The 16,865-nt window shown below is 34.3% G+C and overlaps 1 long non-coding RNA gene across 1 annotated transcript in view; it reads left to right on the forward strand.

Moving 5' to 3' along the window:
• The window catches only part of LOC138161244 (uncharacterized), a 196,559-nt gene that overhangs the window by 74,432 nt on the left and 105,262 nt on the right, over window positions 1-16,865 (forward strand). The window contains exon 2 of the long non-coding RNA XR_011168312.1: window positions 6,720-6,777. This is a non-coding gene — a long non-coding RNA (uncharacterized lncRNA). The remainder of the gene's footprint in view (window positions 1-6,719; window positions 6,778-16,865) is intronic.

Here is a 16,865-nt window from a genome sequence, read left to right on the forward strand (position 1 = left end):
ATAGTACCCCACATGGGTATCTTTTTCTCCTCTTTTGTTTTCAGCACCTTTTAATGTTTTGTCTCCCCCAATCAGAATGTAAAGTCTCGAGGGCAGGGGTTGTCAGGTTATTTTTGCTTATATTTGTGTACTCTCCCCCACAAAAAAACCTAAACCCAAACCACTTAGTGCAGTACTCGGCTCATAGTTTAAGTGCTTAACACATGCTTGTTGACCAAAACTAGTGAATGATGTAGGAGGAATTTCAGAATCAACTATCTGCATTCCATCACACTATTGAGTAGTAAGATCATAGGTCATCATCATATTAGAAGAAAAGAGAAGAAAGAACTCCATACAATTGCCACAGTTTCAATCTGATCTAATCAAATAAACTGCTGAAAAAATAAGCAATGAAAAATTAAAATATATTGGCATTGATTATTACTTTTTTCCTGAAAAAGTTTACCTGATATAAAATAGTTGCTACAATCATATGTAAAGAAGCCAGATATGCTGGCCAGTAGCTGCTGATCACTTTGTCAAGTGAAGAGAGATAATTGACAAGGGCCATGCTTATTTAGAAAACAAATACATCTGTAAACTTTATGGAAGAATATATTGGAAGAATAAGAGCATCATGTCTGCAGAAAGCTTGTTGTGAGTTACCAAGCCATTAAGATCTGATAGTGGGGGAAAACAGATGGCTTTAAATTGAATAGCTTTGTCAATATTTCTCTAATGCTCTATTTTCATCATTATTGACATTATCTCCTACATCAGATCTATAATCATTCTGAAGTCTTAGGCCTAACCTCACACACAGCACCTTTAAAGCAATGTTTTCTTCTGCCAGTGCTTTGTCTTGGCATGAAAATTCTTTTTTTTTTCTTTTTTGCTTTTTGGAGGGCAGTTGGGGTTAAGTAACTTGCCCAAGGTCACACAGCTAGTTTTTTTTTTTTTTGTGTGTGTGTGTGTGTTAAGTGTCTGAGGCTGGATCCGAACTCAGGTACTCCTGACTCTAGAGCTGGCGCTCTACTCACTGCGCCAACTAGCCGCCCCTAGCATGAAAATTCTTTAAAGATATGCCAACAGAGCAGAGGTTCTGGTAGGTTAAATAATGTTGGAAACAATAAAAGTATTGTCCTGGAAACAGACTATGTCTGCTTTCTGAGGACTGGCCTAGCTAAGGGTGGAGAGGCTTAGCACCTGTAGGTTGTCAATTGGTGATAAATCAAGGCAGCCCACAGGATAGACTATATAAATTTCTTCATTGAAGCTCTCACATTTCTGGCCTCAAATATATTAAATAAGGAAATAGAAATGTCACTTGAGAAAACTAAGTCATGAAGGGTGACTGGAACAGACTAAAAAAACATTGAGGAAGTTCATTCTAATAGTTACACAGTTTTGAAAGTACTGAGGGATTATTTAGAAGATGTTTCAGGGAAAAGAAGATACCAAAAGAATAGAAAAGAAAATAACAGATGATATTATATTCCAGACAATAGACTTATGATCTCATTGATATAAAATACCCTCAGCCATACTTGTTGATATTTATGTTTATTGTTCATTGTATATTTAATTTATTATTATTTATTTATTGAATAACTTTCATCCATGTTCTTCTATAAATATACCACAGGTAGCGTGCCACAGGTTTTGGTTTTCAGAAGCATGAAGTCTTCCTTCAGAGTTTCCTTGCTGATTATCATTTTGATTATGATGTGATCTATAAAAAGTATGTTTAATAGTTTTATTCTTCTGAATTTATTTATGAGTTCTTTATCCTTAGCACAGGGTCAAATTTGCAAATGTACCAAAGTAAAAAATAATATAAATTCATTATGATTCCCATTGAGATAATATAAAAGGCCTCTCATATCTATTTTTTCTAATCTTCTATTAACATCCTTTTGGTTTTTGACTACTCTTGTCCTAACCCTCCTGTCCTTTTGAACCCCACTACTTGATCCTTCCCTGGGTCAATTTCCCTGTTCGCTTTATTTCTCTGTTATAATCTTCCCACTTAACTGTCTTTTGCCTCTTTTAGATGAAAATGAGGCTTGGGATGTAACCAATTTTCTTAACTCCATCTCTATTCTTGTTCTTTGGCACTACAATTTTGAAAAATAATAACTTCCTACCCCTTCCTCCACATTCCAAATCCCATGATATTTCAGATAATCCTTTAAAAAAAACTTTTAGAAATATTCAGGTTTAAGATTTTTTACTCCACCATTGACCCTTAGAGATGGCAGTCTTCTAAGAGGAAAACAGTTTCTTCTTACCTATCAGCTTTTTAGCCCTTTTAAATAGCTCAAATTTCTTTCTCTAGTGATGTTTCTCTTTCTCTCTTTGTCTCTGTCTCTCTCCATCTCTGTCTCTCTCTCCTTCCCCTTCTTTCTCCCCCCCCCATATTCTCTTTTTAAAATTTTTTAAAATTAATTTGTTTGTTTCCTTTTAGTTTGCAGGATTCAATTACACAATTCCTTGAGTTTCACATTTTGTCCCCCTCTCTCTCCTCCCCACCATGGTGGCATATAGTCAAGTATAGGATCTGTAAATATTTTCACATTATACATTAGTCAGGTTATAAAGACGGATTGTATCAGATGGAATGAAAAATGGTAAAGAAGACATAAAACCAAACAAGAGAAGGAAAAAGATCAGGTATTTTGCTTCCACCTGGATATAAACTCAGTTCTTTCTAGTTCTTTCTCTGGATGCACATATTTCTCTCCATCATAAGTCTTTTGGGATTGACTTATATCACTGCATTGCTGAGAAGAGTCCAGTCTATCAAAGTTGATCATCACACATATGTTGTGTATGTAATTCTGTACAAATTTCTCCTGATTCTACTCTTCTCACTCAGCATCAGTTTGTATAAGCCTCTCCAGGTAAATATGAAGACTGTCTGCGCCTCGTTTCTTATTGCACAATAGTATTTCATAACATGCATATACCACAACTTGTTCAGCAATTCCCTAATTGGTGGGCACCCCCTTAATTTCCAATCCTTTGCCACCACAAAAAGAGCTGCTATAAAAATTTTTGTATATATGGGTCTTCTTCCCACTTCTATGATCTCCTTGGGATATAACCCTAGGAGTGGTATTGCTGGGTCAAAGGATATGAAAGTATTTATAGCCCTTTGGGCATAATTCCAGATTGCTCTCCAGAAAGGCTGGATCAGTTCACAACTCCACCAGCAATGCATTAGTGTTCCAATTTGCCCACATCCTCTCCAGCATTTGTCATTTTCCTGTTTTGTCATCTTAGCCAATCTGACTGGTGAGATGTAGTACTTCAGAGTTGTTTTGATTTGCATTTCTCTAATCAATAGTGATTTAGAGCATTTCTTCATGTGCTTATAGATATCTTTAATTTCTTTCTTTGAAAATTGCCCGTTCATGCCCTTTGACCATTTATCAATTGGGGAATTACTTGTATTCTTATAAATTTGACTCAGTTCTCTGTATAATTTAGAAATGAGTCCTTTGTCAGAGACATAGGTTGTAAAGATTCTTTCCCAATGTCCCACCTCCCTCTTATTCTTGGTTACATTGGCTTTGTTTGTACAGAAGCTTTTCAATTTCATGTAGTCAAAATTATCCATTTTACATTTTATAATGTTCTCTAATTCTTGTTTAGTCATAAAGTCTTTCCCTCTCCACAAGTCTGACAGGTAAACTATTCCTTGTTTTATGAGACTGCTTACAGTATCAACCTTTATACTTAGATCATGCACCCATTTAGACTTGATTTTGGTATATGGTGTTAGATAATGGTCTGTGCCCAGTTTCTGCCATACTATATTCCAGTTTTCCCAGCAGTTTTTGTCAAATAGTGAGTTCTTATCCCCAAAACCATGGTCTTGGGGTTTATCAAGCAATAGATTACTATGGTCATTGGCTTCTGAATCTCGTGTGCCTAATCTATTCCACTGATCCACTCCTCTATTCCTCAGCCAGTACCAAGTAGTTTGGATGACTGCTGCTTTAGAATACAGATTGAAATCTGGTATAGCTAGTCCACCTTCCCTAGCATTTCTTTTCATTAATTCCCTTGATATTCTGGACTCTTTATTCTTCCAAATGAGTTTTGTTACTATTTTTTCTAACTCTATAAAGTAGTTTTTTTGGTACATTAATTGGTATGGCACTAAATATATAATTTAATTTAGGGAAAATTGTCATTTTTATTATATTATCTTGACCCAGCCATGAGCAATTGATATTTTTCCAATTAGTTAGATCTGACTTTATTTGTGTGAAAAGTGTTTTGTAGTTATGATCATATGTCCTGGGTTTGTTTTGGCAGGTAGATGCCCAAATATTTTATAATGTCTACAGTAACTTTAAATGGGACTTCTCTTTCTATCTCTTGCTGTTGAATTTATTGGAAATATATAGGAATGCGAAAGATTTATGTGGGTTTATTTTATATCCTGCAACTTTGCCAAATTAATTTATTGTCTCAAGTAGTTTTTTACTTGATTCTCTAGGATTCTCTAAGTATATCATCATATCATCTGCAAAGAGTGATAGCTTGGTATCTTCTTTGCCTAATTTGGTTCCTTTGATTTCTTTTTCTTCTCTAATTTCTACTGCTAACATTTCTGGGACCAGATTGAATAAGAGGGGTGATAGTGGATACCCTTGTTTCACCCCTGATCTTATGGGAAATGCTTCTAGCTTCTCCCCATTACATATAATACTTGCTGATGGCTTTAAATAGATGCTCCCTATTATTTTAAGGAGGGCTCCATTTATTGCTATAACCTCACAATTTTATGCAGTAAGGCAGAAATATTAAATGCATCCTTCTCAGATCATGATGCAATAAAAATTATATGCAATAAAGGGCCATGGAAAGACAGACTAAAAGCTATTTGGAAATTAAACAATTTAATCCTAAAGAATGAGTGGGTCAAACAAGAAATTATAGAAACAATCAGTAATTTCATTCAAGAGAATGATAATAATGAGATAACATACCAAATTTTGTGGGATGCATTAAAGGCAGTTCTTAGAGGAAGTTTTATATCCCTGAGTGCATACATGATGATTAAAGTAGAGAAAAGGGAGGTCAACGAATTGGGCATGCAATTGAAAAACCTAGAAAAAGCACAAATTCAAAATCCCCAAATAAATACTAAATTAGAAATATTGAAAACCAAAGGAGAGATTAATAACATTGAAATTAAGAAAACTATTGAATTAATAAATTAATCTAAGAGCTGGTTTTATGAAAAAACCAACAAAATTGATAGACCCTTAGTCAATATGATAATAAAAAGAAAGAAGAAAACCAAATTATGAGTATCAAAATTGAAAAGGGTGAATTTACCTCCAATGAAGAGGAAATCAAAACAATAATTAGGAATTATTCTGCCTAATTGTATGCACATAAATTTGACAATCTTAGGGAAATGGATGAATATTTACAAAAATATAAGTTGCCCAGATAAACTGAAAAGGAAGTAAATTACTTAACCCCATCGCAGAAAAAGAAATTGAAGAAGCCATCAGTCTTCCCCTAGGAAAAAATCTCCAGGGCCAGATGGATTTACTAGTGAATTCTATCAAACATTTAAAGAACAATTGATTCCAATATTCTACAAGCTATTTGGGAAAATTAGTGAAGAAGGAGTCCTACCAAATTCTTTTTATGACACAAATATGGTACTGATACCTAAATCAGGAAGAGATAAAACAGAGAAAGAAAATTAAAGACCAATCTCCCTCATGAATCTAGATGCAAAAATTCTAAATAAAATACTAACAAAAAGACTACAGCAACTTATCTCAAGAATAATACACTTTGATCAGGTAGGATTTATTCCAGGAATGCAAGGATGGTTTAATATTAGGAAAAGCATCAATATAATTGATCATATCAACAATAAAACTAGCAGAAACCACATGATCATCTCAATAGATGCAGAAAAGGCTTTTGACAAAATACATCCATCCCCAATATTCTCTTAACAGGAATCCTTCAGCATGATCAATTCTATTAAAGAACAGTTTTCCTACTGTAGAATGGAGCTCAGCTTTGTAGGAGACATTATTTTGGGTGGTTAACTTTTTATCTAAGGTTCTTTATACATTATAATCTTTAACTTCTTTTATATTTGCTGCATAATCTTGGGTGATTGTTTCTGGGGTCTTTGGTACATTATTGGTTTCTGGTTTCTTACTGAATTATTGTTATTATTATCATTATTGATGTGCAACCTCTGGAATTTGGCAATTACATTTTTGTATGTGTTAAATTTGGATTTTCTCACTGGTAGCAAGTGATTTTTGCCTGCTTTTTTCCACTTTATTTATGGATTCAAATAGTTCTCATCAATCATATCCTTTCTATCTTACGATATTTGACATTCAGGTTTTTGTTATGGTTGCATCATCATACCTTTTGTGCAGCTGAATGATTCTTAAATTCTCTCTCTTAATCCTGTTTTCCAAATCAGTTGTTTCTTGATTGGGAATATACATTCATGACTCTTATTTTTCAACATTTCAATTTTGCTCTACTGGTTTTCATTGTTGAATATATGAGTGCTCCTTATTCTATTTTATATTTCAGAGTCTTTTGTATTTTGGTAAAGTTCTCCATAGACTGTTCTAAAATGATAATTCTTCTTATAAGTCACCCCTCAAGAACCCTAATTTGACTATTTCTGCCTCTGTGTTTTTAAAATTCAATTTTATTTTATTTTTCAGTTCCAGAATCTTTCCCTCCTGTTAAGAAGCACAAACTCATTACACATTATTAAATAAGGTAAGAAACGCAAAGCTCATTACAAATATGAAGTCATGCAAGACAAATTTCTGCATTAGTAATGTGGTTTTAAAAAAAGATAAATATTATATTGGCTTGGCTTACTAATAAGTAATTAATATTTCTCCAGTTACTTATATCTGACTTTATCTGTGTAAAGAGTGTTTTGTAATTGCATTTATTTAGATCCTGGGTTTGTCTTGGCAAATAGACTCTCAGGTATTTTATACTATCTATAGTTATTTTAAATGAAATTTCTCTTTCCATCTCTTCCTGTTGGGTTTTGTCGATAACACAGAGAAATGCTGATGATTTATTTTATAGCTTATAACTTTGCTGAAGTTGTTAATTGTTTTAACTATTTTATTTAGTTGACCCTCTAGATTTCTCTAAGTAAAGCATCATATCATCTGTAAAGTGATAGCTTTATTTCCTTGTTGCCTGTGCTTAATCCTTCAATTTCTTTTCCCTCTTATTACCATACTTAGCATTTCTGGTATAAGAGTGAATAATAATGGTGATAATGGCCATCTTTGCTCTATCCCTGATCTTACTGAGAAGACTTCTACTTTACTCTTATTATAGATAATGCTTGTTTTTGAATGTTACTTATCATTTTAAGAAAAGCTCCATTCATTCCTATGCTTTTTAGCGTTTTTTTTAAAAGGAATGCATTTTATATTTTGTCAAAAGCTTTTTGTATCTATTGAAATAATCATATGATTTTGTTGTTTTTGTTATTATTTTAGTCCATTGTGCTTATAGTTTTCCTTATATTAAACTAGCCCTGCATTTTTGCTATGAATCCAGCCAGATCACAATACATAATCTTGTAATATATTATTGTAATCTCTTTGCTAGTATTTTATTTTAAAAATTTGCATCAATATTAATTATGGAAATTTTTGTGTAGTTTTATTTCTTGTTTTTGCTCTCCCTGGTTTAAATATCAAGGCCAGTTTGTGTCTGGAAGGAATTTGGTAGGACTCCTTCTTTTCTTATTTTTTCAAACAATTTATGTAGTATTGGAATTGATTGTTCTTTAAAATTTTAGTAGAATTTACTTATAAATCCATCTAGTCTTGGGTCTTTTTTCCCACAGGTAACTCATTTATGTTTTGTTCAATTTATTTTTCTAAGACAGGGTCATTGGAATATTCTATTACCTGTACCATTAACCCAGGCAACTTTTTGTAGATATTTTCCATTTTATTTAGATTGTTGATTTTATTATCATCGAGTTGGGCATAATTACTCCTCATGATTGCTTTAATTTCATCTTCATTACTTGTGAATTTACTCTTCATTTTTAATGCTAGTATTTTGTTTTTCTTTTTTTTTTTTTAAATCAAATTACCCAATGATTTATCTTTTTTATTGGTTTTTCAAAAAAAAATCCTTCTGGTTTATTTATTAGTTAAATGATTTTTTATTTTCAATTTTATTTTCTCCTTTGATTTTCAGGATTTTTACTTTGGTGTTATAATTAAAATTTTTTTTCTAGTTATCTTTTTCAGTTGCATGCCCAAATAATTGATTTTCTCTTTCTATCTTTTATTTACTTAGAGATACATTTTCTCTTAAGTAGTGTTCTCATTGCATCCCACAAATATTGGTTAACTCATTGTTGTCATTATCTTTAATGAAATTATAGATTGTTTCTGTGATTTATTCTTTGACTCATTCATTCTTTAGGATTAGGTTAGTTTAAAATTTTTAATCTATGCTTCAAATGTACTTTATTGAATGTAGTTTTATTGAATTACAACCAGAAAAAAGGATACATTTAATATTTTTGCATTTTTTTTGCTTTTGTTTGTATTTTATGAACTGTTATATGATTGATTTTCGTGAAGGTGACATGCACAGCTGAGAAATTAGTATACTCTAATCTATTCCCATTCAATGTTCTCCAGAGATCTGCTATATAAAACTTTTCCAGAATTCAATTAATCTTTTTAGCTTTTTTTTGGTTTATTTTGTAGTTATATTTATTTATGTCTGAGAGGGGTAAGTTGAGACCTCCCATTAGTATATTTTCTCCTGCAACTTGTCCTGTGTCCAACATGTATTTTTCTTTAAGGTTTTGCTTGTGGATGTTTTTAAGTCGTTATCTTTTTCTGAGTTTGGGTACTGATTCTCCCTGTCACTATAGCTTTTTATAGTTAGTTACTTTTTATTTATTTGTTTGTTTGCTCATTTTTCCATCTATTTCTTGACTTTAGACTTTATGTGGCCTTTGACTTTGTACATTCTCAGGTGATGTCTAGCCCGATCTCCCGTCTTTTATGTCCTTCTGCTTTCACAGCTCAGTTTTGGGGCCTGTAAGTTTTTATTGCTTCCTAAATGGTGTGATCCTAGAAGAGGTCTGTTCACTACCCTCCTAGTATTCCTGACCTTGTTTGGATTATTGGCTTGTGTGTGGTTGAGTTTGTGTAGATTACTACTGGACTCAGTTATACTTTGCCTTCTGGGAGCTTGTGTAGGTTCAGAGTGACTGAACTGTTGGTTCCTCTTTGTTTTTGGTCTCCTGCCCTTGTTTATTCCATTGCAGGCTTAAAATCAAGACTAAAGGTTAATACTGGGTCTTCAAACTATTCTTGGGCTGAAAGCATGAATCTATATTTTTGGAACTTGCTCCTTGCCTTTTTTTTTTTTTTTTTAAAGCAATCGGGGTTAAGTAACTTGCTCAAGGTTACACAACCAGTTATTTCTGGGTGTGGTGCTAAGTGTCTGAGCCTGGATTTGATCCCCAGGTCATCCTAACACTGGAGCTGGTGCTCTTACTTGCTGAGCCACCTGGCTGCCCCTTGTTCCTTGCTTTTTATAGAGGTAATAACACTGTTCCCTCACTACCATGACCACTCCAATCTTCCATAGAATTTTGACCCAGAACCAGGTGGTAGGCAACAGAACTGCCATATGGCACCTGTTTTTGCATCTAGAGTTAGGACAGGGGTCCCCTGGGATCTCATTCTATCCCAGTATTCAGTTCTCTTGTTCTTGGGTGCTGGGTCTGCTACTGTACCACCAGAATCAACTGCTTCTACTGTTATACTGAGCTCCTGCCCAGCCCCAACTGACATATCCATACCGTGTTTCCCCGATAATAAGACCTGTCCCGAAAATAAGCCCTCCCCTTACTGTGTAAGATTCCTCTAAAATAAGCCCTCCCCCCAAAATAAGCCCTATTGAGATTGCTACTGTAGTGAAGGTGATCCCCTGTGCTACACGCTACATTACGGTACCCTCTGTATGTACTGTTCACCCCCCCCCCCGTGAAACGCACGCTGCGCTCCGAGCTGCATCCAATCAGAGCTGCAGCAGTGAGCGCGTCATCCTGTTCTTCCCCAGTGATTTGCTTATTGAATAAAGGTACACTTTTTTGTTCACATTTACCTGTTTATTAAAATTGCTGTCAATGTTCATTAAAATAAGCCCTCCCCTGAAAATAAGCCCTCTGGTGTTTTTCTGTCCAAAAAAAAAATAGTAAGACAGTGTCTTATTATTGGGGAAACATGGTAGACCTGCACCCCTCTACAAATTATCATCTGGTTCAGCATTTGCCCTATTCAAGACCTTATTTCATGGTGTGTACTATCACCCAAATTGATATCTATCTCTTCTAGGATTTCATAGTCAAAAAGACCTAGAAGCTACTATCAGCCAGACTTGCTAGTTTTCTATTTGAGAAGTATCAAATACTGGTCCCAACCAGCCTACAAACCTCCTGAATGCTGTCCAAACAAGATTAAAATGTAATTGGAAAGTGTTTAACAAAAATAAGTAAAACAGCAGTACAACAATGTTAATTAGTGTTTTTCTAAGTCAATATTTCAATTTGATTTTGAGACCATTGTTCTACTCCATGTAGAAAAGTGAGAGCTATACATGACTGCCAGCAGTCCATCACTCCTCCCTCAGACTTCAGCAATAACTTAACCAATAATAGTTTAAAAGAAACAGCCAAGAGCAATGGGGTGGGGGAAAATTACAAGGAAAGATATAGAAATGAAATCCAAGACAAAATTCTAAAAGTTGAAATACCTTAAAAAAAGAATAGATTGGTTAGGACAAGATTGAGTGTGGATGAATGTCCTATAAAAAATGGAAAAGAAGGACATACCAAACTGAATTCTGATTGGAGAAAGCCATGAAAAAGTCACAATGAGTCATTTTCTCGGTGAAGTCTTGTTGTTGATTCTTTGTTTTTCAAAGAGAACCAATGACATCAAGAGGATGATGTCTTGACTTGTAAGTGAATTGGATTCAAGTGAGGCAGGGCTGTGCAACTTCACCAGCCCTTACTTCCTCCTCGAGAGTCATTGGAGTCCAGTGGCAACCCATAGGTGAGAACAACTTGTAATGGGAGTTTGCAATCTGTGTGAGACTGGAGCTTAGAAGAGAAAATAGGGCTGGTTGACATAATAATTTTGGAGTTATTTAAATAAAAATAATTGAACCCATAGCTAATATTACCAAGAGAGAATGAAAGGGTGGCAAGAAAGACAAAAAGGTTATTCAATTTTAGCTGTGTCCAACTCTTTGTGACCCCATTTGGGGTTTTCTTGACAAAGATATTGCAGTGGTTTGCCATTTCCTTCTTCAGATAATTTTTTTTACAGATGAGAAACTGAAGCAAACAGGGTTAAGTGACTTACCCAGGGTTACACAACCAGTTAGTATCTGGGGCCAGATTTAAACTTGGGAAGATGTATCTTCCTGATGCCAGGCTGAGTGCTCTATCTACTGTACCACCTAGCTACGTAGTCTGGATTTGAGAGGTGAGCAAATATAGGATAAAGGGAGGACTAAGCTGTGACAAGACAGTGTGAAATGATGAGGAGAGCCTTTAACTCTGAGTATACAGTCTAGGCAAAGTCCTAAGAGAAGGGCAGCTCTTTACCCAATATCCCCTTCATTGGTGTCTGTCTTTCTGTCTAAAAAAACTTTAATATGCTATTTCCTTATACAAATGTTTACAATAAATTGAATTTTCTCAAATTATCAAATTTCTAGCCAAGGGTTAGCTAGAGATAAATATACATTTAGACACCAAACCCAACCTCTACTAGGTGTTGGAAATTTTTGTTAATTGGGGATGCACAATTAGCAGTTGTGACTGAGCTCATGACTTTTCATATAAAGTGAGTCTCTAAAGTCAAAGGCAACTAAGTGGACTTCTTAAGGGCCATTGTATTAACTTTTTGGTTTACAATGATCTAATTATTATAACATTGTGTTACACTTTGATATAAGTAGCTACTGCTAAGCTTGATATCTTATTTGACTCGGAAGATGAGAAATATTATTCCTGTAAAATTCTGACTACTGAACATTCAAGATTATATTTTTGGAGAGTCAGTAATATTGCTTACTTCCCTCCCTCCTTTCCCTCATTCTAACCCTAATCCTTCCCCATCCTGACCTTTATTGTATCCCCTCCCCGCCCCCGCCACTCTGTATTGTCCCTAGATACTTGAATTTTCCAGCTGAATTGGTCAAAACCCTTCCGCAAGAAAATGGAATATTGAGTTGATACTGTTGGATAAAAGATTGTTAAGTGAGTTATCAAAAGATTCTGAGGACAGCATTAGATATATGACTTCCCCTTTCCAGATACCCTTATTAGACACCCTAGGGTAACAGATGACTTAAAACTTAAGAATGAAACATTGGTATCTAAAAACCTGAATTGACATTGAGTACATGTAGATACCAATTGCACAGGGCTTTATTTCCAAAATCTACTGGCAAAGTCTTTTTTCTTTTCCACATTACTCCCATGGTAATGGCATATTTTCCCTTTCACTTTAGATGGAAAAGTTTTGCATTCAAATGAGAAGCTTTAGATTTGACTCAAAATTGGCTACACAGAGCAAAATTATTATGAGATTTTTCTGAACTGCACTTTGAGGACTGTGTATCCTCATCTAAAATGAAGATCATTGTGCAATAGCTTCATTACACTTCATTGTACTATACATATCTCTTGTAGCTCTAGCACATGTCAGTTTGTCTCAGGATCAGGACTTATGAACATTTACCAAATGCCAGATCCACAATTTCATTTTTTGTATGTATTTACCCAGAAACAATGAGAATTGAAGAACAATGTGCAAGCATTATTCAAGTAATTTGAACTGTCACATTTCTTTTGCCTTGATGGGATAGAGGACAGTGGGTATTAAATCAGTAATTTGTCATGTAATCTATTTGTTCAGATCTTGAAGGTAAAACTTGGCTAAAATATTTTTATTTGATGCAGAAAATTGGAAAATCTCAGTAGCCTTTAACCCTGTTTCCATCTCTTCAGATGATGTTGTTAATTTCACACATGTACTGTGGAAAACATATGGACGTTGAATATAATCATAGTCTTGGTTACTCCAAGTGTACAATATACAAAGTGAGATTTAAAGGAAAAAGAGGTGTGGATCTATAACACTGACTTCCCAAGGGAAGTGGAGCCAAGATGGTGAAGTAGCAGGAAGGGACACAGCTGTGCTCCTCAACCCAACTCTACAAAGAGCTATAAAATGCACCAGACCTAGTCCTGATCAGGAAATTCATGAAAAAAATAATGAGTCATAATTAAAACCCACTTTGGCATAGGGAAACAGGCAGAGAGGTCTTTGGACATTAGGGGATATTCTGTGGGGAACATTCCAGAATATAGGAGCTGAGTCAGTCAATCAATAAGTATTTTATGAATGGTAGGCCATGTAGGATACAAAGAAAGTCAAAAGACAGTCTCTGTCCTCAAGGAGCTCACAATCTAAAGAAAAAGAAAAGCAAAAAATTATATATGATTTATTTATTGTTTTGGACAGGTGGGCATTCATTTTGCTTGACTACACATTTGTAACAGGTGCTTTGTTTTGCTTACTTTCTCAATGGCCATGGTGGGATGAAAGGAAGAGAAGACAGATCTTCATGCGAAAAAACATTTTAAGAAAAATTTTAAAAAGATACAAATTGCTAAGTCTAGCCTTCATATTTTAAGTCCTACACTGGCAAGTTATTTCATGCCTCATTATGGTAAAGGGGTAGCCCTGTATTCTCAAAGATTGTAATGGTGGACTATCAACTCTGACTATTCATGCCAAGCTAGAAAGTCTTTTAATATGATCCTGCTGATGAGTTTTATATCTCTAGCCTTTATGAGTTTGACTAAATGTGGAGAGACTCATCAGTAGGTTGGCATAAGTTGATGAACTTTTGGCATCAACAAATCACAAGGACCATTTATTAAGTTATGGAGGGAATGTGATCTGTGCCTGTGAAGGAAGTACCCACATTGGTAAAATTATAGATATTTGAAGTCTTGACATACTTTGCTTCTTGTTTCTCACATGCAAAGTTGAATAGTATTAGGAAGGTAGGATAGTATGGTAGTGGGCAAATAGTGACCTTTTAGCCATACATTTTTTTCCCATTTTCTCAGTCTCCTATTACTTAAAGACAATATAACTATCCATCATGTCTTCCTTATTTAGCATTTTGAAAGAATTAAAGGAACTAATATAATTAATGTTCCAAAGACAATAAAGCACTTATAGATATAGGATAGTCACCTTGGATGGTACCTTAACCCTAGGCCTCTTATTGTGTTGAAACAATAACTTGGGAGATGATTCCTTGAAAGAGATCTTCCTTATAACCATAAAATAGCTTATTCACTTAGCCATATTAAATGAATGTCAGAGAATGAATTATTAAATGAATGTCATAGTATTAGCATTTTAAATTATGAATATATGCTATATTTCCACAGGCTGTGCTTTTTTCTTTCCACTGAAAAGGAATTCTTTCTTTTCTTACCTTTTATCCAAACATCAAGTAATTTAAAAAAGCTATTAACACATATTGAGATTTAATTCGATAATATTCTTCAGGGTTGAGAGACTATCGATATTTATTGAATAGTGACTATAAATAAACTCATTAGAGTAATTAGATTTGTCAGTTAAATTGGGAAAGAGCTAAATTTTATGACTAGATTAAAGAGGCAATACCACTCTAGAGAAATAATTTCTGACTCAGTATAATAGGTTCAGATTGTATTGTATTCTTATGGGAAAATTTGATCTCACAAATGAAATGAACTCTTATATTGCTTTCAGAAGCACCTTTCATTGGGATCCATTGATCAACTGATCAATCAACAATAATTTAGTAAGCATCTTCTCTGTGAAAGGCCTTGTGCTGGGCTAATAAATAAGTCCATTCTAAAGCATACCTGAATTTAAAATATGAAGAAATGAAAAATGTGGTATGAAAATGTATAAATAAAATATGTACACAGGGATAACATGTCCTTTCTACTGATACTGTTTGCCACTGAATTTGTGTAGAAAATATCTAACTATCTATATGATTGAACAAAGTAGGTATAATATATATGTGATTATAGAAAGACCAAACCAAACTAAACTTTACCCAGTGTTTCTTTCCTTTAATCTTTTTTGAATCATGATAACTTGAAAATTAAACTTCCCTTCTCATCTCCAATAAATTTTACACTCATGGAAAGAGGGGCTTAAATAATATATGTTTTTGTTTCCTGAGTGCCTAGAACAGTGCTTGCATATATTAGATGCTAAATAAATGATAATTTAATTTAGTTTCTTAAGAGAAAGTGAACCCATTCTTTACTCCATCACTATCTTGAGTCCCAATCATAGCCAGAAAACCTTAACAAACAGATTCAGGATTTTGGGCAGTATAATTATTATGTATATCCTCTATTGCTATCTTTTCCCATATTTCTGGAAATAACAGAGTTAGGAAGCTTATGGGCTTGCATTTTTTTTTCCTGGAAGGAAAAAATTGGTGGTGCCAGTTGAGTAGTGCTTACTTTATATGGTTGTGAAATGAAATGGTGATTTTAATTTCCATGAAAACTTCTCTAAGAATATAGGGTAGAGATTTATTTCTGCATATTGGCTTGGGAGGAAATAAGGAAGAAGATAGTATAACTTAACAACATCCAACCCCTACCAAGCAGTAATGGTGATCACCTTGTTTTTCACCTAAGAGTGGAAAAACCTAGATGAAACTTGTACCCTGCTTTGTTGTGACTTTTATTCAAAAAAGAAAAGAAATTAACATCAATAAGATTCATTTAGGTTAGGAACTCTAGTCAGGATAGAGTTTTGACAATTTTTAAACAAACAGTGGATCCAGACCAATGTTCCTTTCACTGTCTGTCTCTTGCATGAAACTGTTTCTCGCACTTTCACCACTCTCATAAATAACGAAGCAAGAAAATCAAATTATTTGTGACCAATCACTTCTTTATCTAAGTCAGCATTTAAGTTAATTAAACATAAAAGTAACAGATTATAAATAACAGAGAAGCATTGAATTAAAAAAAATACTTTTCCTGGTGGAAGAAAGTATAGGGTGGACAGGAAAAAAAATGGTACTCTATCAATTCTGTACAGTTTTGCACCAGTTGGATATGCCTCTCAGTACATTTGTCCCATCTGACTATGGTTGGTTGCTCTTAACACCAGCCACTCTGGCTACTTCACCTCCATCTTTAGTCCTCTTCACCTTCCATTGTGTATGCTTATTCTCGATTGCCTAATTCTCAATCAAATCATATACTTCATGGCTTCTCCTAACCCAATGGCCCAGTGCACATGTATCTCTAGGGATAGGCACTAGTTGAGTGAGAGGAAGCAAAAGTTTCTGTTCAAGATTTTATCTTGTAGAAAATCATACAGCTAGGCAATGGAGATTTTTCTTCTTTTGAAAATTCATCTTCAGTGACTTATTGTACCATTTTTAGTTTGACGATCGACTATGAGGAAAGTCCTATAACAATGTAATATTGGATAGGTAAGTTGGTTGTAGAAGGCTTAAGAGACAGGTACTGATCATAGTATAGAATAATAAAGAAGATAGACCTGGGTAGGGTGTAGAAATGGGGGTGGTGCTCTGAGCAATCAATAGGGCAGCATGAAGACATAGGAAACTTAGATTTGCTTCTTTGCAACCTCTCCTTCCATTGCATTGAATTTCACATTATGAGAACAAGAAGAACAAATTTAAATCCCTCTTTATTGAGGCTACTCCTT

The sequence above is a fragment of the Petaurus breviceps genome, unplaced genomic scaffold, assembly GCF_028583685.1.
Source record: "Petaurus breviceps papuanus isolate PSGF00001 unplaced genomic scaffold, PetGlider_PUasm1.0 184, whole genome shotgun sequence".
NCBI lineage: Eukaryota > Metazoa > Chordata > Mammalia > Diprotodontia > Petauridae > Petaurus > Petaurus breviceps.